This window comes from Coccinella septempunctata, chromosome 9 (assembly GCF_907165205.1).
Source record: "Coccinella septempunctata chromosome 9, icCocSept1.1, whole genome shotgun sequence".
NCBI classification, from domain to species: domain Eukaryota; kingdom Metazoa; phylum Arthropoda; class Insecta; order Coleoptera; family Coccinellidae; genus Coccinella; species Coccinella septempunctata.
The window spans coordinates 6,869,826-6,893,475 of record NC_058197.1 but is presented as its reverse complement, the minus strand read 5'-3'; the positions used below and the strand labels follow the sequence as shown (position 1 = coordinate 6,893,475).

Below are 23,650 nucleotides of genomic sequence, written 5' to 3'. Positions count from 1 at the left end.
CACAGGCAGGCCAGTGAGCTATTTCGTAAAGCAAATAGCTACGCAAAGTCAATGATTTCGAGTTCAGTGACTGATGCGGTTTACCAGAAAATAATGGATGATCAAACAGCGCGTGAAGCATGGGAAGCATTGAAGTTAAATTTCGAAGCATCTTCTAAAGATCAACTTTTCAAAGTGTGCACGGATTTTTTCGCATTCAGTTGGGTTATTGGAGAGGATGTCTCAACACACATCGCAAAATTAAGAAATTTATGGAATGAACTTAACAATGGTTTGAAAGCAAAGAATGAAAATATTTTACCAGACTTAATTGTTGTGTGTAAAGTTTTGAAAATCTTGCCTGAAGAATTTGAGAACTTCAAGTCAAGTTGGATGTTGTTGTCGAAAAACGAAGAGAGAGTATGAAAGAAATTTCAGAAAGACCACAGACAGTGGAAGTGGAGAAGCATTGTTTGCTAAAATCGATAAAACGAAGAAGTATCAAGGTTTCAAGAAGTCGAAAGCAAATGACACATGCAACTACTGCAAAAAGAAGGGACATTCGGTAAATACGTGTAAAAGGTGGATTGCTGATGGAAGACCATCGCGGACTAAGGACTCTCCACAGAGCAATACTCTGGAAGCCAATATGGCCCTGTGTGCTAGCGGTGAAGATGAGACTGGTACATCAGTATGGTGGATTGACAATGGAGCCACAAAGCATGTGACGAATTGTCCAGACCAGTTTGTTGATTTTCACAAGTTTCGAAGTCCCTGCGTCATAAGGGCTGCTGGAAAAGAAACTCTTGAGGCAATTGGGAAAGGAACTATAGAGATATCATCCTTTACTGAAGATTGTAAACTACAGAAAACCTTGAATGAAGTATGGTATGTTCCAAAAATATCTAAAAATTTATTTTCTGTATTAGCTGCTCAAGACAGAAACAAAAATAGCAGATTCTACTCGACTTCAGCTAAGTGTTCGCTGGGGAGGTTAATGGAAAGGTAGTACTATGTGGACATCGTGAAAAGGGTGCAACTTCATATAAAGCAGCTGTCGAACCTATAATTCCTGATAAAATAGAGAGAGTCAACATAGTCGAAGCAGAAAATTCCACACTTCAGCTGTATCACGAGAGGTGGGGACACCAAGACAAGCGACACGTAAGAGAGATACTGAAGAGAGAGTTAGGTATTACTGTGAAGATGGTAAGAGATATTTGTGAACCCTGTATTTTTGGAAAAGCACATCTTTTACCTTTTGGCACTAGAATAAGAGCAACGAATCGTGGGGAACTGTTTTCCACCTATGTTGTAGGTCCATTTTGCGAATCTTTTAACAAAAAAAGGTTTCTAGTTGTATGCAAGGATAGCTACACGAAGTTTCGTTATGGTTTGTAATTAAGCAGAAATCAGATGTTAAGATTGTGTTGAAACAGTTTTTAGCTCACGCAAAAACACTTGGACACAGAATCCAAGAGCTACTCAGTGACAATGGAGGAGAATTCGATTGTGAAAATGTCAAGGAGATTCTGGATAAGAATGGAATTGTGCAGAGATTGACAGCACCATACACGCCAGAACAAAATGGAGGCAGTGAGCGAGAAAATCGAACAATTGTTGAAATGGCAAGGACTTTCAAGTACTCGAATAGTGAAGTAGAATTTCCAGATTCAATATGGGCAGAGCTTGTGATGTCAGCTATTTACATATTGAATATTCAATTCAATTCAATACAATTTTATTCATCACAAAGAAAATCGTCAGAAGAACAGGAAAATCGTCAGAAGACGGATTCACCCCGTTTGAGTTATGGTTCAAGAAGAAACCAAGAATTAAACATCTGCGTGTAATTGGTTCATCTTGCTTCGTTCACATACCAGCTGAAAAAAGGAAGAAAATGGACAAAAAGGCAGAAAAAGGATATCTTGTAGGATATGACGGAGATGAGCGTTATAGAGTATACATTCCAAGCAACAACAAGGTAATTTTATCAAAAGATGTTCAATTCCAAGAGAGACTCAAAGAATGTGAAGAGCTAGTCAAGCTACCGTTGGAAGATAAAATTCAGGACCAGTTTGAAGAAAAAGAAAATAATTGGGAAGTACATTCTGAGAAAGAAGACGATGATGGGCTGCAATCCAAGGAAGAAGATGATGATGATCAACTTGAGAACACTGAAGAAAAGTTAACATCGGAAAGAAACTTGAGGGATCGGTCATCTTTGCAAAAACCAAGACATCTTGAAGATTACACAATGTTGATAGAGGAGTTAGAAAACCAAGTTACAGGTGATCCGGAGACCTATGAAGATGCCTTGCATAGCGACGATTCAGCAGAGTGGAAGAAAACCATGGATCGTGAAATGTCCTCCCTGAAAGAGAATCAGACCTGGATTTTAACAGAATCTTTCATTTCAGGGAAAGCTGAGAAAGAAATACAAAAGTGCAACTCAAGAAGACGTAACCCGAGTAAAGAGAGTTTCATCATAGAACCAAACATATTTCCATTAAACACTTTTTCATCAGAGAAAAAGTGACGGAGGGCAAATTGGTTATCCAACAGATCTCTACAGAGCATCAAGTTGCAGATATCATGACGAAGCCGTTGCAAAAAAAAACGTTTGAAGATGTTATGTGCGAAGATGGGACTTATGTGCGAAGGGACAATGGACAACATTAAGAATGCCACATTATTCACCTCTTTATCTCACAACTATCTGTTATATTCAACTGTAATCTACAAGGGAAAGTGTTGAAATTATATGTAAATTCAAGTTGAATGATACTTCTGTATGAAAGTCTCATGTTCTATGTTCTATATTTTGTCAAGGAGAATGTATTTCTAGATTTTGAAAAGTGTGTATGTGTCGAGTTAGTCAAAAAAAAAGGAATATAATAAAGTCAGACTTGTTGAACAGAAGTTCTTTTTTCACCAAAAATAGAAGACTTTAACATCAGAGGTGTGAAATACTGATACACCCTGATAGCCGCTATGAAAGCATTGAACTCTAATGTCACTGATTCAAAATTGATATGGGACTTCCGAAAGAAACTAAATGAAGAAAGCAAGAAAAACAAGGTCTTTTTAGTCTGGGTTGCTGGTCTTGCTTTTCTGTGGTGTGTGCAAAACACCAAAGAGTTCTTGAAAGGGGAAGAAAACGAAAGAGAATTACTCTGGCGGATTCTTCCAGAAATGGATGATTCCAAAAGGTTCCTTCAGGACTTCAGAACTGCGAGAACCAAGAAGTTCTTGGATCTCGCGAAGAATAAGCTAAGCCTCCTCACTGACTTTCTTACAGGACATTTCTGCCTCAGAAAGCATATGATGAGAATAGGCCTATCAGAAACCGACGAGTATTGAGTGGGGAAGAGGAGGAAACTCCTATTCACCTATTTACTGAATGTCTCGCCATTGCAAGTCTGCAAAGAATGTCTAGGACAAGAGCACTTTAGGAGGAGCGAAAATATAGGCTCCTTGAAGCCTTTTCAGATATTGGAGTTTATTGGAGCTCTGGAGCTGGAGGGCGAGCTGCAGATAGCGCGGTCGCTAGAACAGATCTGATGAGGGGCACAATATACCTGGAGGTCGCAGTGAAACGTAACCCGCTTATAAACTATAAACTAGGTCTCCAAACAGGAAATATAAAAGTATTGAATTTCAATTTCAGAATGAGTGTTTCTGACGTGAATTCTATTTCAGTTTCGAGTCCTGCGTCAAAAATTTGCAGACCTTCTTTGAGTGAAGATTCCATATATTTCGTTTTCGACCAAGATACAGCGCCATAGAAAAGTGCGTGAAGAAGGATCGGGAGTGTTGAGAAGGAAGAATCCTCGCCGATATTTTTGAGTGTCAATATCCCTCGACCTTGTTACAATGAAGAGAAGACTGACACCATGTTGTTCAACTTAAGGGGACTTGAAGATCATAATACCAATGAATCGATAAAGTTTCTGGGAGTTCATCTGGACTCTAGTCTCACATGGATTCCTCATGGCAATGAAACAGCGTCAAAAGTGATCAAGAATATCCTTCTGCTACTTAACTTAGCTATCACAGCCTCATCGAATCACACCTGCGATATTGTGTACTCATCTGGGGTAACTGTTCCAGAAGGGAAAAAATTTTCAGACTGCAGAGGAAAGCGGTTAGAATAGTGGCTGGCCTGGAATATAGAGATGATTGCTTGAGCGCTTTCAAAGAACTATAGATTCTCAATTTTCCATCTATATACATTCATGAATGCCTTGTCTATGCATATAATAATAACAAGGATCTCCCAAAATATGGGGATACCCATGATTATCACATACGATACAGGAATAATATAAAATCCAAGTATATGCGACTTGAAAAATCAAAAAATGGTCCCAATTTCATCTCTCATAAACTTTTCAATAAAAAATTACCTGTGGAGGTTATGAGGCTCAATTCTAAAAAATTCAAAAAAAGAATCAATGTAATATTGACGACAAATGCATTTTGGAATGTGCAGGAGTTCTTGTCCAGTGACTTGACATCTTTTGAAGTAAATTATTGAATAATTTACTATATTGCTTATTTTTGATTGGAATGGTATTCTATATCCTCCCAAATTTGTAGTGTCCAGGTGTTTTTTATTATTGTTAAATGTTTTCATATAATTTTTGACTATGATATGAGATGGTTAAATCATCCTATTCCTATTTTGAAATATGACTTGTGCAATACAGTGTATTTTGTAAAGTAGCACCAATAAATTATCTCATCTTATCTTATCCTATGGGAAGCCGATCCCGATCTTGGCGTTATGGAATTATGTGTCTTTAACTTTTTCGATAATCCGTCATCAATACACTTTTTCTGCCTGAGTTGTTTGACAAGATATTTCGATTGAGTCTGAAATATCTCAAAGGAATCCATCGCTATTCGAGTATAAAAAAAGTTTTATTACCCAGAATCAACGGATAATATGCAAAACATCTCTTTGCAATTAATCGAGTTAGTATTCGACTCTAGTCTAGTAATTCGTGTTATTTTTTATCGGCAGTGCACACTCATGAGCAAAGAAGTAGTGTAAGCCGATGTGGTTATGGATGATGTAACAATGTATCTTGGTTTAATGTTTGGGATATTTCAAAAACTCCCCATTTTTTTCTGCAAATTCTACGTCCCATTTGTAACTATCATCTACTAAGATGAAAGAAATACTGTACGTTCTTCCGACGCTTGTGAATCCTTCTGTTGAAGTTGATTTCATACTTATATAAGTAAAAATCATGTTATACAGTTTTGGGTTAGATTATATATGTATCGGATACATCAATGCAATAAACTGGCATTGTTTCTATATACACTCTGTTTTCTTTGATTTTGATTCGTTTTATTTCCTGTAGAGTCATTCGGGGTAACTGAGCGCAGAGGGTAAGTGTGCGCAGTGCGAATATCTCGACTATGCAATGTATGAAAGAAGGGTTCATTTGGGTGAAGCAAGGGCGCAGAATCGCCATATTAGTTTTTCATAGGAGTGCGCCGTGCGACGTTTCGTTAACTTTCTATTTGCAATCAATCAAATTCACTAGTTTTCTTGTTAATTTTTAGCATCTCTGGAAATTCTGCCAGGTCCAAGTTCCGAGTCCGACAGTGTTAAACAATATTTTATTCGATTATGCGCATATTAATCTAAATATATAATGAAAAATTTTAGGTTCCCTTAGCTTCTCAACTCTATAAGAACGTCAATTCAAATTTTGGCTTACTGGGAAAAGTGTGCGCGGGTAAGTGTGCGCATATATTCATTATATGGTCATTAGTTCAGTGAGGAATAAATTATGACATTGTTGATTTTCTTGGTTAAGACTCGATCAATATTGTAATATTTGTTCAGAAAAATAGGAAGAGCCACCAACAGGGGAATGTATCAAGTGTTGTGTTCATCAAGAATTGTGGCACGAACAATGATGCACTGCTTGTAAAAAGGCGCTCTAATATTATAACATTTTGATGACATTATTCTGTAATTTGTTTTAATTGTGCGGTTCACTAAGCACTGCGTTCACTTACCCCGTGAGGGTGCGCACACTTACCCGCAATACGGGGCATGTGAACGCACTCCGACTTTCACCATTAAATTTCTTTTTGCGGAAAGAAAACGTTTTTGTTTGTTTGCTTTTTGATGTTTTTTATAGATTAGAAAATTCTCTATCTTATGAATATGTTTCAATTTTCCTACCTTCAACATTTGAAACGGGGTATGGCTTGAAAGGCAAAAGTGCGCACAGTTGCCCCGAATGACTCTAATTGGCTCTTTTCTGTCCGAAATGATATAATAATTTATTATTATCATTATTATAATTTAACAAACATTTACCTATGTTGACTTCCATACGTCCCTTGCCTTTGACAGGAAGGACCAAAATTTGACCTGCCATTTCATATTTTGCCTTCATTGTGATATTTGGACAACGAAAACTCCATTCGACTCTTCCATTATCGATATCGAATCTGAAAAAAACCAGTATACGTATATGGATCATTCCGCAATTATCAGGAAAAACATTGGAGTTTTAGATATCGATTGAAATTCATTCTGAGGGGATTTTGCATTTCCTGAAACTTTTTAGGCTTTTCATTCCCAATCTCTGAAACACAATCAATTGAAAAATTGAAATCATCGATTTGCTCCTGCGTAATTTCTTGCACTTATTTGCCTGGAGCAAGATTCATAGGAATGTGGAAAATCTATGAAAAAAATGATAACAAATTCTAAATGTTGTCAGTCGCTACATAATCGTTGGTGCCCAGAAGAGGGGTCGAATATGATCGACTGATAGAAACGATAAGGTCATTTCGAAATCGGTGACTCGATCGCATTTCATGGTTTATGATAGTATCCAAACGATTCGATACATCGTGATCGACACAGGTCTGAAAGAATTATATCGTGAAGATTATTGCAGAAAATAATCCGCGATAAATACGGCCCTCAATTCGCGAAAAAAATATGTAATGAATATCGATACTCACTGGAATTTTTCAAGGACTGCTGTTGATAGTCCATACAATTCACCATCTGTAATTTTCTGATTTATTCTAACGACACCAGTTCCTCCTGGAATTTCCATAAGTGGAATTGATAGAGGATCTAATCCAGGGACACCCAATGATTTGAATCCTAGGAACAGAGCAGTTTATTTTACGAATATACCGATCTCAGTGTGAAAGAAAAAAACATTTTCTTCGACGATTATTTTCAACTAAGAATATATTTTCAGTGAAAGAAAACAATTTATCGATGCAAAATAAGAAAACAACCTACCTCCGGCAAATTTTGGAATAGCATCTTGTATAGCTTCTTTCAAGCATACTTGATCATGTCGTTTACATCTCTTGAAAGTGGGTGCTGAAATTAATTTAATGGTGGTTATGAAAGAACAATTTTTCTGACTTTCGATAGTCTTGGCATTAGCTTCATCGAGTCTCTATTGTATCTTCATTTATTTCTTTATTCAAGACAATAGGAATACAAACAGGTGAAACCCTATACAGCATTCACAGTTTGACAATACAAAATATTAAAATATTGAATTGAACTAAAACAAAACATAACATGATTCTATCATCAGTAGACTAAGAAAATTTTAGAAATTTTTCAACTGATGGAATGGGACATTGAAAGTATCAACACCACAAGAATATAAATTAAATGTTGACATCATTCTACAGAGCGGCGAATTTCGAGTTACATTAATTCTATGAAAAGGAACAGTGAACAACTCACGGGATCTTAGTCTTTTTTCCGGTACTCTAAAATCGATAGACCTGAGAATTTCCGGGAAGAGTAGGAAAGACTACCTACTTTGTATATTGAATACATATCGCTCAATGTTCTGAAGCTTTGTTGAATTTCAGTGTAATCATTATCAACAATTTAAAATTCATTCATTCATTGCTGTATCCCGTTACCGGGAATTAATCTACAAAAAGACATAAAAAAAGAACAGACTTATAATTTCTTGGGGCTAATTGCGACTGTGTGCCCTCCTGTGTCTGAAGAGACACACTCCGGGCATGGATAATCACCAACCAGATCTGGCCGCCGCTGTATTCTTCTCGAGTCTCCATTATAACTGTGCACCATAGATCTCCACTGTGACCTGTCTAACGTTAGTTGTTCCCAGTTATGATTGGCATTAACTGCTTTTAGGGAATAATATAGTACATATATTCTTAAACCGCTTATACTGGCCTCCTGGTTTCCGGGCTCCCTCAGTGAATTCGCTATATAGATCTATTTTGGGGAGTCTTGTGTCTTGCATCCTCAAAATGTGGCCGCTCCATCTGAGTCGGGCCCTCGTTACTTGAGTCTCAATTGTTGTAGAATGAGGACGTGCCCAATTAGAGCGCTTGAAATCATCACAGACCTCACACCTCTACATCTAGTGATTGATAGGGTAGCCCATGAGGCCATCCTCAGATTATCTAAGGAAGGAACAGGTAACGAGAGGATCAAGAGTCAGAGAGTTTAGTCCTCTGTGAACGACTACATCTAATCTGCAAACCTTCCAGTGACTTAATGATCAAGAAAGTAAGCATTGAGAAAAAATTTCAGTGCAATGCTATGTAAAAGAAAAGATTGGGAACGGGAGTACACCGACTACAATCTTGAAGAAAATACATTAAAATGGTATACAGATGGCTCTAAAACCGCTACAGGAGCTGGCGCTGGGATTTACGGGGCAAGTACAAAGTGTGCACTATCGTTAGGCTCCTGTACAACGGAAATACTAGCAATCGGAAGATGTCTAGACGTAAATCTAGAAAGAAACTATCAGAAGTGTGACATAGCTATTCATACAGATAGTCAAGCTGCCGTTAAAGCACTGAGCTCCTATGTCATTGATTCAAAACTGATTTGGGAGTGCCGGAACAAACTCAATGAGGTAGGCAAGAAAAATAAGGTCTCTATAATCTGGGTTCCCGGTCATTCGGGAATAGCAGGAAACGAGAAGGCCAATACACTTGCTAGAGAGAGCGCACAAACGCCACTTACAGGCCCAGAACCCTTCTGTGGTATAGGAAAATGCACTTACAAGAAGGAGTTTATGGAGAAGGAGAAAGCCGAAAGGAAAAAACTCTCCCAGAATCTCCCAGGAATGGATCACTCCAAAAAGTGCCTTCGGAATTTTGAAACTGCTAGATCCAATAAATATCTGGATCTAAGTAAGAACCAACTACACTTGGCTTTCTCACAGGACATTGTCGCCTAAAGAAGCATCTGTTGATAATGGGTTTGTCGGACACTGACGAATGTATATTCTGTGGGGAGGAGGAAGAAACTCCTATCCACCTGGTTACGGAATGCTATGCCATTGCAAGCCAAAGGATAGAGTGCTTTGGACAAGAAACTTGTAGGAGTGTGGAATTATCCTCGTTGAAGCCGTCCCAGATATTAGGTTTCATCAGATCTCTGGAACTGGAAGGCGAGCTGTAAAGGGCGCGATGAAAACACCTCTGTTAGGGGGCACAATAGACCTTAAGGTCGCAGTGAACTGTAACCCCTTCTCACTATAACTATTACTATAACTAGATGACGTTGTTGCGTTTGTTCAAGCTGGTTAATATGTCGCCTGTAGGCCGTCCAGGTTTCGCTTGCGTAAAGAAAAGTTGGGAGGACGACTGCTTTGTAAACAGCTGTCTTGGTCTTCAGATTGAGGTCGTGATTTTGAAACACTCTCACCTTTAGCTTCCAGAATGCCCATGATGCCGAATTGATACGGTGGTGTATTTCCGTGTCTAGGTTAGCCCTAGTATTTATGAAGCTACCCAAGTATTAGAACTGCTCGATCTGTTCTAGAGTTTCATTCTCCAGGCTGATATCTGTTTGAAGGCTTTCTGACGGACTTACCAGGATTTTGGTTTAATTCAATTCAAAATTAATTTCTGAATGACAGGAAACTAAGGAACTCATGCTGTGTACTTTCTAATCTATTCACATAACATCTATAAGGTGGGTTCTATATTGACGTTGCAAAATTAAGCCTACTGAATACAAATGAATAATAAAGAGTCTATAACGTTCCATTTTTTCAACAACCTTTCCTATCTGAAAGTGAACTAAAGCATTTTATACGATGACTCAATAACCCCGTTTATTTGGATATTAAACTTGAGTCCAGGATTACCCCTAGATCTCTTATAACATCTATTTGCTTCATAATTAATTGATTGAAAGTGTAATCAAATGCTAATGTATTAACATTCCTCGTGAAAGATATTTTGAAGCATTTTTCAAAATTTAGGAATTGAAAATTTTGACAGCAGTATTGATGAAGCCTGTCAAAATCCTCTTAAAGTTTAACCGAGCCTTCAAAACTCCCCATCCTCAGAAAAACCATGAGATCATAGATTATCTTTGAATAAACATTATCAATTCCGTCGAGAACATATATCACTTTCTTTCAATTATAATTCAGAAAGTATAATTTGTAATTTGGTGAAATGATATTTAGAAATTGTTTGTAATTGAGATTAGTGAATTAATAATCAGAAACTATAACATGTGAGTCAGAAACAGTGACTTGCTTTCGGAAATTATCAACTGTAATCTTTTGGGGTAGCGTTTAGGGGGAACCCAATTCGACTCGCTAAGGCGTGTCGGCGGGCAGATGGAAAATAAAATAGTTTCCATGAGATAAGATGGCAGGTTAGTTACACTTTCAAATTTGAAGTTTATTGTGCAGAATGTTTATTCAAGGGTTGGTGTGTTGAACCCTCAAATAGATCCAATGATCAAGCGCTGAAATTTTTGTATGTAATGAGTAATATAAAACTCAGTCATCATACCTATGAAGTGAAAAGACCTTTGAAAGGCTCTAGGAGAAATGAAATCGGTAAAACTCTGAGTGATGGAAAGTTTGCCATAAATTGGAGGAGAGAACAATCTCTAAATAAGACTTCCAATCAAAAAAGAACATTATATTCTTCAAATGTCTCACGAAAGACTAGTGAACAGTTCAAGAAAAAAATGAGTCTTCCAATATTTTCCAGAAGGCGGTGAGTTTTCCAGAATCCCTTCAATATTTAAAATATGACTCCACATTCAATTCATTAATTCGTAAGATTGGTCTAGATGATTTTTTTTGTGATGTATTGGACACGTTCTCAAACAATCACCTACCATAATCACGCAAAGAAATGAATTGCACTTTATTTAGATGCTACTGGTTCATTAGTGAAAAAGATCCCGAAACCTTACGGATAAACATCAGGTAATTTATTTCTTTATCAGTGTGTTATACATATGGGAAGAGAAGGTGGACAAATACCTGTTTGTCAAATGCTATCTGAATGCCACAATATAAACCATATTAGTTATTGGTTGACAGAATGGATGACAGAGTGTAAGCTTCCAGTTTGTGTGGTCTCTGACCATTCCTTGGCCTTATTAGGAACAATCGCTAGAAGTATAGCTAAAGAGGCTTGTAACGTGGTTTCCTCGGAGAAACTTATCCCGAGCGCCAGCTATTCTTTCCACTAGGAAGAATAGCAAACCCACCAGAGTAGCTGCTAGTCGGAGACAGAGTTCGCTGTTATCTAGGGTGGTAGCGATAACGAAGAGTTCAAAATTAAATTATGTACCAGTTTATTCACACCTTCGGAAACTGATTATACAAAAAACGGAAATATGTGTAGGTATGAAATATGAGCGAATCGATCAGCAAACATACATTCTGGAAATTCGATCCGATCACGAGCACTTTACAAAGTTTATAACGGGTACAGTGAAGAATCAAAGGTTGTTCAATAAAATGCGCCAACCAGAACTGACGAAATGGATACTAAGGATGACCTCGCGAATTGAAATGACTTGCTATACGGTATCAGGATGTAATTAATTATATTTCTCCAAAAATAAAATACACACCCAGGGCGGATCTATTCGAGACTTTTATTCACTACCCCAAGGGCTTACGCTCCATGACTGATAGCGAAGAAAAGGTCTATTTTGAGCGCAACTACGGGATTTCACTAACGACGAGCGGTATCTTTTATTTTCTACCCCAAGGGCTTACGCTCCATGACTGATAGCGAAGGAAAAGTCAGACTCGCGAAACAGGGTAAAGTACGGTAAAAGATAACAGAAAGCGATACAGTACAGCAGTGTCAAAGAAATAACCGGTGTAGGTCTAATAAAGAAACTGAACGGTATAGACGGGGACCTACCTCCTTTACTTGAAAGCACTCGCGGAAAACGAAAATAAAAATTGATTTCAAAAGCACCAAACCTCGCAAAACAAAATTTACTCTAATAAAACGTCTCGAACTAAAAATTTGTTGAACGGCTCGTCGCAAACACAGGTAATCAAAGGTTATTCACTATGAAGAATCGAAGAGATAAGAGCAAAAGAGACCCATCGCGGGGGAAAATCTGCTTTTATAGGCAAATCCCCCACACGTTAAAAATCTGAAAATTTCAGAAGCGACGAGAGTAAAAAACGTCGTCAGATCCGGTTTATCGCATATCATCATCAGAAAAACGTCGAAATCTTCAACGGCATGCAAGAAAAACAACGTCAAAAACAGATAAACGGTTTTTTACATTTACTCTACTTATCGGAATGAATGCATTGAAGAGTTGAGAATTAAATATGTTTAAAGGCGGAAATGTGAAATGAAAGGAATGCACTAAAATGAATTCCAATTTTCTCAGAAAATTCGGATTCATTACGGGCTAGAAAGTTTTTCAGATTATATAAATAAGTCTTTCCAAATTTTAACATCACAACACTTTCAACAAAAATGTGAACTTAAATCTTATATACGAATTGACTATGCTCACCCAATGAAGTTTGTCAGTAGATGAGACTGTTTTAAGAAGAAACCTCCTCAGTTTAAACGCTTCTATTTGAAACTCTTGGCGAGACTAGTGAAATGTAGGAATTTTACTGAATCAAATAAGATTATTTCAAATATTTTTATTGTATGAAATGGTTCTTATGAAGGTTCCGACTCAAATAATACTCAGTTGAAAAGTGAAATGACTAAAATTTATTTGAAAAATCTTACAGCAGATTTTGGAGAAACTAATGTTGATGATGAAAAAGAAGAGATAAAATTAATTGGTGACGAAACGGACAATTCAAACTGTAAAATGGTCGAAACATGGATTCAGTATATTTTCAATAATTCAAAACAATCCTTTATTGATAATGTTGTTCAGCCTGAAACTTCAAGTATCCGTGAGAATTTTCATTACTCTCAGGAATATACCAATTCTTTCAGAAAACTGCTCAAGACATATATCTTGTGGTCCGCTATATTAACTCATCATTTCGACGTGTGTGAAGCTACTGCTAGTTCAGCGCCAGTAGAAAGTTACGTCAATGATCTCAAAAATCGAACTTTTCACGGTTGATTACCGTTGAATCCTGATAAATTTGTTGTGAGGCATACAGGGGAAATTGGGGCTATGATAGTATAGGCAAATGTGCAGATTTGTGCCAAATGCTGAACATGATGTAGAAGACGTTGAGGAGGCTTGTCTCACAGGAAATTGGAAAGGGTTAGGAAACCCTAAAAAGAAGAAACTGAGATTGTCGTTCTACGCTGCGTCTTGTCCGGAAATTTTGTTTCTGTAAGATAATAGGAGGATTGAGCTTCCACTTATAAAAAATAGAAATGTTGTAAATAAGACAACAACAAAAAAGAGATCCGGTGGTGTTTCCATTTTCCTTGCAAAAAATACTTGCCCATTCTCTACGAACAACAAAAGCTGACGATAAACCACCAAATCGTTGAAGTGGACTGCCAAGATAATGTCATATGTGCTCTACAAAAAATTGGACAAGGAATATATAGTGTGATAGAAAAGCGAAAGTGCATGAAATGCTCTCACGAAGAAACGTTCACACGAATATATAAAACCATTCAGCTGACTGAGTCTAAAAACCTCGAAAACACGTTTCTAGAACCACTGCAAGGAGAGTTTAATTGCATTAATAGTGAACAATGAATTCAGAACTCATATTTTCATTGATACGAGTGAAGCCGAAAATGTGAAGTTGGAAAATTTGCCTTTGAATTTGAATTTTCCTGAACATCAGTTCATATTACGGGATTTGGTATGTTACCAGAAATCACATACTAGGACAAGCTTGGGACACTACATTGCTATCTGTCGGAGAAATTATGGAGCGCTGGAGCTATACAATGATATGTCCAAAAAAATGAAGATTGTACCAGAAACAGTGGTACTTGACGTCCACCTACTATTGTATAGTATTTGAAATATTATATATTATACCATGTAAATTTATTTCGAAAATATACTTTCTATTAAAATATTATTCAATTTCCTATATTCATGAATGTACGAAAGGACATAATTTTTTGATGAATTTTTGAAAGCACCTGCTACAAAACTAAAATTGATAAGATAGTGAAAGGCAGAGGTATAAAGACGTTTATTTCATTTTTCCTCCTACCTGACAATTCTTCGACTGCTTGGTGAAATTGATGTGGAATATGTGGCTATGTATAAAAATACAATTACAACTATCTGTAAAAATACAAAGATATTCAGAGCACAAACATCGGGCCCCATACGAAAATGTCCATGCACAAATACTCAAAAGGAAACAGAAATTTGTGTTACAAATATGTAGTTACAGATGAAGTACTCATTTTACGGAAGCAATACACTAATTAAGAATTCTCCAAAATGTGTATATGCTAATTTTGCACTTTAGGGGTGTTGTCAATTGAAGAGTAGGTTGCTAATGAAAAATTTTGTGTGTCAAACATTTAGTAACACAAAAAAAATTATTTTCATTTTTGAAAAAGTTGGTGCTAACTTCGCATTTTGGGGTTGTCATTTTATTTATTTATTTATTTATTTATTTATTTATTGCACATTTAGGATACAAACAGTAAAAAGATTACCAACAAAGTATCCACTTAAAGATATTGAAAGTTCGAGTTCACCGAGCAAAACAACTCGTCGAAATCAAGGAAAAAAAAAAAAAAACAAAAACTTCTCTCTCACAAACCCGATACAAAAAAATGTTTCAAGGTTTTTTTAAATCTAACAAAATTGTCTGAGAAGATATCCATGCCACCATCCAATTCAAGACCGTTAAAAGTAGCCTGAAAGCGCCGCATCGGAGAGTGCTGCCCTGTGTTTGTTCTTCGATATTTAATGTTGAAGAGAGCTTTATCTCGAAGATCACGACCTGGTACATTCAGATTAACCCTACTAAGCAGAAAGGGCGAATCAATCCGAGTGTGTATAATCTTATAAAGCATACAAAGTTCCTGCACCGTCCTACTATCCTTCGAAGATAAAATGCGAAATTTTTTTCTTATAGGTGTATAATCCCTGTTCTCTATGGTAGTATGAGTTTTGAACGCTAGAAATTTTAAGAATTTATTCTGAACACTTTGAACCCTTTTTATGTGAACTTCGTATATTGGGCTCCAGATAGCGGACGCAAAAGAAAGTTTACTGTGAATAAAAGCATAGTACAGACCGATGAAAACCCTAGGATCTTTAAATTCTTTGCAACTTCTGTTAATGAATCCGACCATTTTGTTTGACGCACTAATCATCTTATTTATGTGTGGTCGGAATGACCATTTTTCATCAAGCGTCACACCCAAATCAACGATTTCATTGACGTATTTCAGCTTTACATTATCGATTTTATATTCGTATATAATTTTTTGAATTTTCTTAGTGAATGAAATATGAAAACATTTCGACGGGTTCAGAACTAAATTATTCTGTTTGCAATATTGTACTAGTCTTTCAAGGTCATCTTGAATTTTCTGACAGTCCTCTAATGATCGAACGCTTCGAAAGATCTTTAAGTCGTCCGCGTAAAGAAGTATCCAACAATGTCTGAAGCAACCCTTGATGTTGTTTATATAAATCAGGAAAAAAAGAGGACCCAGATGGCTACCCTGAGGAACGCCAGATGTAATAAAGAAAGGTTCAGATCTGTGGCCACCAATCGAAACAAAGCCCACCCTTCCCGTTAAATAGGATTTACACCATTCTATCAGTGAATCGGGTAAGCCAACCTCAGCAAGTCTTTTCAATAATTTTACGTGACTGATCTTATCGAATGCTTTACTAAAGTCTGTATATATCGTGTCCATCTGACCCTGGTTGTCTATCTGTTCTATTATATGCTCAGAGAATGAAAGAAGATTAGTTTCTAAGGATCGTCCAGGAAAGAACCCGTGTTGCTGTTCTATAATAATATTTTTCACGCAAGGAAGTATGCGGTTATATATGATTTTCTCAAATAATTTACCGGAGATGCATAATTTGCTAATTGGTCTGTAATTCTGAACATTATCTCTTTGGCCACTTTTGAAGATAGGCGATATCTCAGCTGTTTTCCACCTAGCTGGGAATGATGCAGTTTCAATTGAAAGATTATAAATTATCTGAAGTGGCTCAATCAAGTTCCTCATACATTTTTTCACGAATAATGGAGGTATGCCATCAGGACCACTACACTTTGAAGTGTCTAATTCATTTAGTAGGGGAAAGTGGGGGAATTGGGAACACTTAATTTCAAGCGCTGAAAAATTATACAAAAATCAATAAAAATATAAAACTTCCATTAAAAAATGAACTCTGCTCATTTATGTACTAATCGGAAACAAAAAACTATAAAAAATCAACGTTTCCTAAAAAATATCAACGAAAACAAAAAATACTATCGTTTCTATTTACCCGACACCCTATGGGGTAATTGTGAACAGTCCCGGGGCAAATAAAAATGAAATGGTATAATAAGAAATGGCACATATCACAAAAGTATCAAGTATCCACTGCTTTTTTCTCCCAGTTGCAGCTCAGCTTAATGTAAGCTTTTCGTTTCTTAAATCTTCGAACACACAGCGGGGATATTCACTTTTATATTTCGTTTCGGTCTTCTTTTTATAATTTCTTGGTATCTAGATACAGCACATTTCAACGTTAAAATATTTTTGAACTATCAACCAGAGCAGCACAAAAGTGATTGGAAACGCAAGGGATATAAGGGGCGTTCCCAATTACCCACCTGATATCGTTTCTAATTACCCCAGGTTATCAAAAGAATTAAAAATGGCTGGCATTCACTTATCCATTATCTTTCAACTTCAAATCACGTAGGTTTAGAAAACACATAGTACCAGTATGGAATCAACAAAATATGGCACATCTAAACTTCAAAATAAGATAGTTACATCTGTTATAACACACGAGAAAATTATAGTTGAAATGCGAAAACAATTCTTCGACACGCCGTTACAAGAAATATGCAACTTATCGTCGCAACTTTTGACATAAGCCCTGAGAATCGCTAGATGCATCCGTTGAAAATGTTGAAGACAGGATCGCACATGAGGAAGTATTTTTTATCTAGTTGTTCCCAATTACCCGCCGTTCCCAATTACCCCACTCTCCCCTACCTTTTCGATGGTTCGGCAAGTTATTGGGTCGATATTATTAATTTTGGGACGCTTGGTATCGGGGACTACCCCCTCATCAGATGAGACATAAACATCTCGGAAAAATCTGGCGAAAAGCTCTGGGACCTCCCGGCCCTTAGCACGCTCATTGCACAATGTGACCGACTGTGGTATGTTGGCTACGCTCTTTCTTTTGTTTGCTATGTATTTCCAGAAGTGTTTTGAATTTTGTGAAATCTCGTTCTCAATATTTTTTATATAAGTTTTATAATCTTCTCTGATAACTTTTTTTGACATAGAACGAAGCTCACAGAATCGATTGTAAGCATTGAGGTCGTTGTATTTTTTATATTTCTTATGAAATTTATTCTTTTCTTTTATCATCTTCATCAGTTTACAAGAAAAATATATTGGAAATCTACCACCAGTTCTACGAGTTGGAATAAAAAGTTTAATGACATCATTTATGATCGAGTAAAACTTGTCGACCGCCAGATCGACGTCACGACCAGAGAGCTCAATCCCCCAGTCAATTTGGGATAAGTGATGGTTAACAGCGTCAAAATCGCCTTTTTTGAAATTGTAAGAATACGTTATCGACCGAGTCAAGGGCTTTGTAGGAGTTAAGTTGAGGATAAATTCTAAGGATTTATGATGTCGATTTTCACTGACTAAAGATTCTGTTGGGTTTGTTAAATTTTTGATATAGTTATTTCTGTTGCAAAGAATGAGATCCAGGACTTTACCTGTTTTGTTATAGATATTATTAAATTGCATGAGACCCAGGTATGCAAAAGTGTCCACTATTTCAGAGAATCTGTTACCACTTAAGGTGGGTTCAAGGAAAAACTCTCCGTCCACAGGTAACCAACTTACTGAGCTGAGATTGAAATCTCCAACCAACAGAACAGCACCCTCCTGAATTTTATTTTCGTTCTTATATAATCCGTCCACGAATGCGCACAAATTTCCCATCATAGGTTATGTTACAAACAAAACTTTTTGGGTTTCAAATAGGAACCTACGATGAACTTTTCAACCAAACTTTATTTTTCGTGAAAAATCGAACAGTGGGCGGCCTTGAAGTTAGCACCCAGCGAAATGCGGTGTTTTTCTACCAGTATCTTTGAGGTACAAACGGAAATTTTTGTGTTACAAATAGTTACTAACGAGTTACGAACGAATGTCAGCTAGTAGTAAATATATCCCAACATTTCTAAGCCGGTCCCGAAATCTTTTCCTGACCTTATGGAGGTCCTCCTCTTTACCTGACCCTGATGTAATTGTTATTCGTGAGTTCGGTTACCACAGAGCTGAAAAGAGCTGTTATGACGCCAAGGCTGGGCTGACTTTTTTCCAAAATCTAAATTTTTCGGAAAACTAGAAGGATTTTCGTGAAAATTTCAACGGCACGAGTTAGCACACGTCTAGCACAATTTTTCACGTATGTTTTCGTTGAGAAAAAACGAAAGTGGTGGGCTAACTTTTTTTTCAGTTTCGCGATTTCCCGGAAAATCCGACGAATTTTCGAGAAAATATTTACAGCACAAGTCAGCACAAATGTATCACAAATCTTTCCACTAATTTTTGAGAAGAAAAATCAAAAGTGCTGGGCTAACTTTTTTCTTCACTTTCGATTTTCCGGGAGATAAGAGGGACTTTCGCAAAAATTCGAACGGCACAACACTGTACATCCGTAGCACAACCTGTTTCAGTCGTCAAAACTCATTTTTTCGATAAGTGCTGGGCTAGACCGTTCTATACATTTTGTGAAATATTTTGAGAACCGTGTGGAATAAAACAAAAATTTCAACGGAACAAATCAGCACAAACCTAGCATTCAGCACAAAATTTTTTTTTTCGAAAATCGAAAAGTGCTGGGCCAACTTCATTGTTATAGAGTTAGGAAGATGGGAAACGAAGCGACTACACTAGCGTGAGCGCCGCCTGGTGGTTCAGTTGTATATTAAAATACTAAAACTGGTAAAAATATTTATTCAAGGGCCATTTGACATTTCATGGAGATATTTGCACATGGCCGTTTTGTTTATGTTTTGATTTTCGTACCGTTCGTTTACCTAATTTCCATATTATTTGTGTATTTTATTTAGTGAAAACTTCAAAATCGAAGACTTTGCTCAAATTGTCGTATGGAAAACATGGTATGGCGAAGAACTGTGGAAACTGCTGTTTGGGATTCTCCAAATATAAGTTTTTTTAAATTTACCGAAGAAAATGGAAACGTAAGTATTGAAACTCGTACAATGTGACTCGGATGTTGATTGATTTTTATTTTCAGTGCTCTGAAGTGGATAGAATTTTGTGGGCGTCAAGACATTAACTTCAGTAAAAGCTACACCACGTACAGTGAACATTTTATTGAAGATTATAGAGTTAGGCACTATAATCTTTGTATTTTACTTTAAGTCAATTTGAAGCTTTTCATCCACGTAAGTTGCTGTATGCAGGAAGCATCCCATGCAATAATGGGCTACCAAAGGAACCACATGCGATGGAGGACGAGCAGTTTGAAACTGATACATCGAATACTGATGGTAAGTCTTCCTAGATATCTGCAATGCATTACTGAATGCATTACTCATTCATCATATATTGAATGAATATCTTTTTCATATGCAGAAAGCATTCCTTTCATGGAGGGGCCACATGAGATGGAAAGCGAGCAGATTGAAAGTGTTATGACAAATACTGATGGTAATTCATCCCTTATTCAATATATTGAATTAATTGTTTTGTTATGAAATTAGATTACAAGTACTTCCCCTGTTTCAGATATTTTTTCGAGAGTACCTGAAAGAAGATCTCACACCAAGCAGAGTACTTCCATGTCTTTCCCCAGAAGTGATAGAAAGATCAAAAAACTGAAAACAACAATCAACTCCTTGCGATACAAAATATATGGTATATTGAATATTTGTTCATATATATTTCTGCTAAAAATTGTACAAATTCTATTGATTCAAAAAAATGTATTGCATGGAAATATCAACTTTCGTTTCGTCCTGAGCTCTCGTATGAGGGAGTTACTTCATGCGAAGCCCCGGTAGATATTTTTTATATTATTTTTCGCGCATCTCTGCACGGGTCATATGCAACATATGGGGCTGGACAGAAGAGGACAATCGCGATTAAAAACTCGAAGTGAAAAGATACATACAGAAATCGCCGCTTAAACTTTGAATACAAATTCTCGTCGCAAATATTGCTAATTCGCGTATATACTCTAGAAAACTGTTATTTTCGCTCTTGAGAAATTGGTGCGCCGCAAAGAGGACGTTTGAGGTGACCGGGAGTGTCGGCTGTTTTTGGACTCGTGGCGAACAGAAGACTGGTGAGTTCAGCCCCCTAAAGATCTAAAAATATTAAAAAATACAGTCCACTGAATCTATCGAACAACTTTGATATATAATAGTTCAATATGTTCTTTTGTATCCGTTATTCAAAGCTGTATTATTTGTATACAGGTGTTTTCAAAGGTGAGAATTTCGACAAAATTCTACTCACAAGTTGTACCTATCAAAAAAACCTCACCTTTAAATATACCCTGTGAAATCTTCAATTCTGTCATATTTTTTATAAATTTCGAATAAAAATATAACAAATCTAACAAAGTACATATTTCATTAATATTAATTGATTGAAAACAATGTTTACATGAAAAAATTATCCTGATAACAAAACAAAGCCCTGGTTTTGTTTTGTCGCTCAGGATGTTTTTTCCTGATTTCGACTAAGTCGATATTCGAATTCAATATAAGGAATAAAATTCGAATTTCGCGCCCTTCAATTATAAAGCAGACAACTGTAATTCAACTGTTTGACATTACGATTTCAGCGCCATCTAATTTCTCAGTATGTGAAACACAGGCCCAAAGTGTAGTCGGTTTTCAGTACTAGCATTGAGTATTAAAATTGGTCAAGATCATTTCGGTAAGCATACCCCTGCGCCATTGTGCTTAGAGTTGTTGAGCCAATATCGATACATCGATATCTTCAGTTCGATAGACCGATATTTTTTGGCAATATTTAATTTTTCGATATAACAATATAGAATTCGATCTATCGATTCTGTAAAAAAAATCCATATTTTTACAGACCGACAAAAAATTCCTCATATAATTATTGGTTCCATCAATATAAATTATCGATTTTTTTATCGTTGTTCTTGATTGCAGATAATTATTCGGTTCAAAACTTGGGTCAACAACAACAAGGGTCACTTCCTCTCAACATCGTGTGAGTGTACATTAAAAAGAACTAGGAAGGTGTAAAAATCAGCAAATCTTAGCTAATGCCAACGTTTCGTAACATAACCTTTTTTTTCTCGCCAGATGATGGAGGCAGCAGAACTGAGAATAGTTCGAAGAATAACAGGAAAATATCTATACGATAGGCAGAGAAGCGAAGCCTTCAACAGAATATGCCAGATCAACAACATCAACTATTGTGCACTGGGCAGAAATGTTCAGTGGAATAATCATCACTCGAATAGCAAAGAATAGTTAAGATCGCTAAGCTACAAAAGGGAGTTACAGTGAAGAACAAGACTTGTGCATATTTGAACGCTGGATGAAGAAGATATACATTTGAAAATTATAACTCTCTCATGTATGTGGGTGAGTTGATGTATTCTAAGTTTCAATTGGATCCTTTTTCATTTGTTCTATGAAATGGGTGTTCAATAGATCCTTCGAAAAATCAAGAGATTTAGAATGTGTTAGAAATCACATAATTAATTCTCATCTACTAGGTACTATATTCGCGACACGAGGAATTTTTAAATTATGGGTTTTCCGCTGAATTTCTGATCGAAGTTCTCTACATAAGATATTGTTTCATTGATGAATAATAGAATGCGATCACATTTAAGGGTACTCACGTAATCTTAAACTGACAACCGAACCCGCAAAGAGACTTAGTAGAAATAGTTTAATAATTATCATTCTAGCACAGTGGACACGATAAAGAACTGCAGAAATAAATTTCTTCACTCCGATTTTACTTAATAATAATGAATTTTCGATTCAATCAGTGTAACATTTATAATTACCCAGGAATTACCTAAATCACTATAAGTAAGACGAGGTGAACATGTAGAGCCAATGTTGTTGATTTGGGTTTGCACTTATAGTTACCGATCTATTTCAATCGTATAATTTGATAAAGAGTAAGAACAAACCGAAAAAAACCATGTTGACTGATGATAATTATCGCTATGGAACAATGAATATTATGCATACGGAAATGAACTGTGTCAGAGCTAAATACAGGCTGTACCTAAATTGTGAATACAAACAATAAGAGCATATTCCTTGAGTAATTTTAAGAAAAAAAGTCTCGATTTGTTTTCGGGATATTGAAGGTATTGAAGTTTTTTCCTTATACAGGGTGTTCTACAAGCTCTATGCTCTATAACAAACTTTGACAGAAGGTAGATGTGCTTATTCTTTCGAACATTTTTTTTCCTATGAAATTAGGTACGATTCGTTTTCGTTTAGGAGTTACAAGCATTTGAATTTTTTTTTTCATGTTTTGATTGAGTAGTAGATATCGGTTTTTCAATTATTCATTTGACACTTGTTCCACTAAGGATGGTATTAACAATAACCATAATGAACATGTATGGGCACTTCAGAATCCATTTAGCATTAGACAAAGAAAATTTCAGCAACGTTTCAGTGTAAATGTTTGGGGTGGGATTTTTAAAAATGATTTGATGCCAGTACATGTTTTAAATGATCCTTTGAATGCAGATTTGTATAAACATTTTCTGGAGCACAACCTTTTTGACTTCATTGATGACTTAGAGCTCAACATTGTTTGAAATATGTGGAATCAGCACGATGGTGCACTACGAAATAGAGGGAGGCAAGTAGTCAGTTGACTGAATAAATGGATAGGTCAAGGAGGACCAATATATGGCCACTTCGTTCGCCTGATCTAAATCCCTTAGATTTTTATTTATGGGGACATAAGAAGCAGCTTGTTTATCATGTTGAAATCCACTCTCATCAACAATTACTTGATAGATTTCAAGATTCAGCGAACCAAATACGAAACGACCCAAATCTGATCCGCTGAGTAACGGCATCTTTAGTTCGTCAATGTGAAGTTTGCATTCAAGTCGAATGCGGACAATTTGAACAATTTCTATAGTCAGTGGCGGATTAACCTAACTGGGGGCCCTAAGCGCAAGACAAAT

General features: G+C 36.5%; 1 long non-coding RNA gene across 1 annotated transcript; it reads left to right on the top strand.

The window, feature by feature from the left end:
• Positions 1-20,190: 20,190 nt before the first annotated feature.
• LOC123320685 lies at positions 20,191-22,312 on the top strand. The gene is made up of 3 exons (XR_006538786.1): positions 20,191-20,779; positions 21,624-21,684; positions 21,780-22,312. It is a non-coding gene; the product is annotated as an uncharacterized LOC123320685 (long non-coding RNA).
• Positions 22,313-23,650: the final 1,338 nt, after the last annotated feature.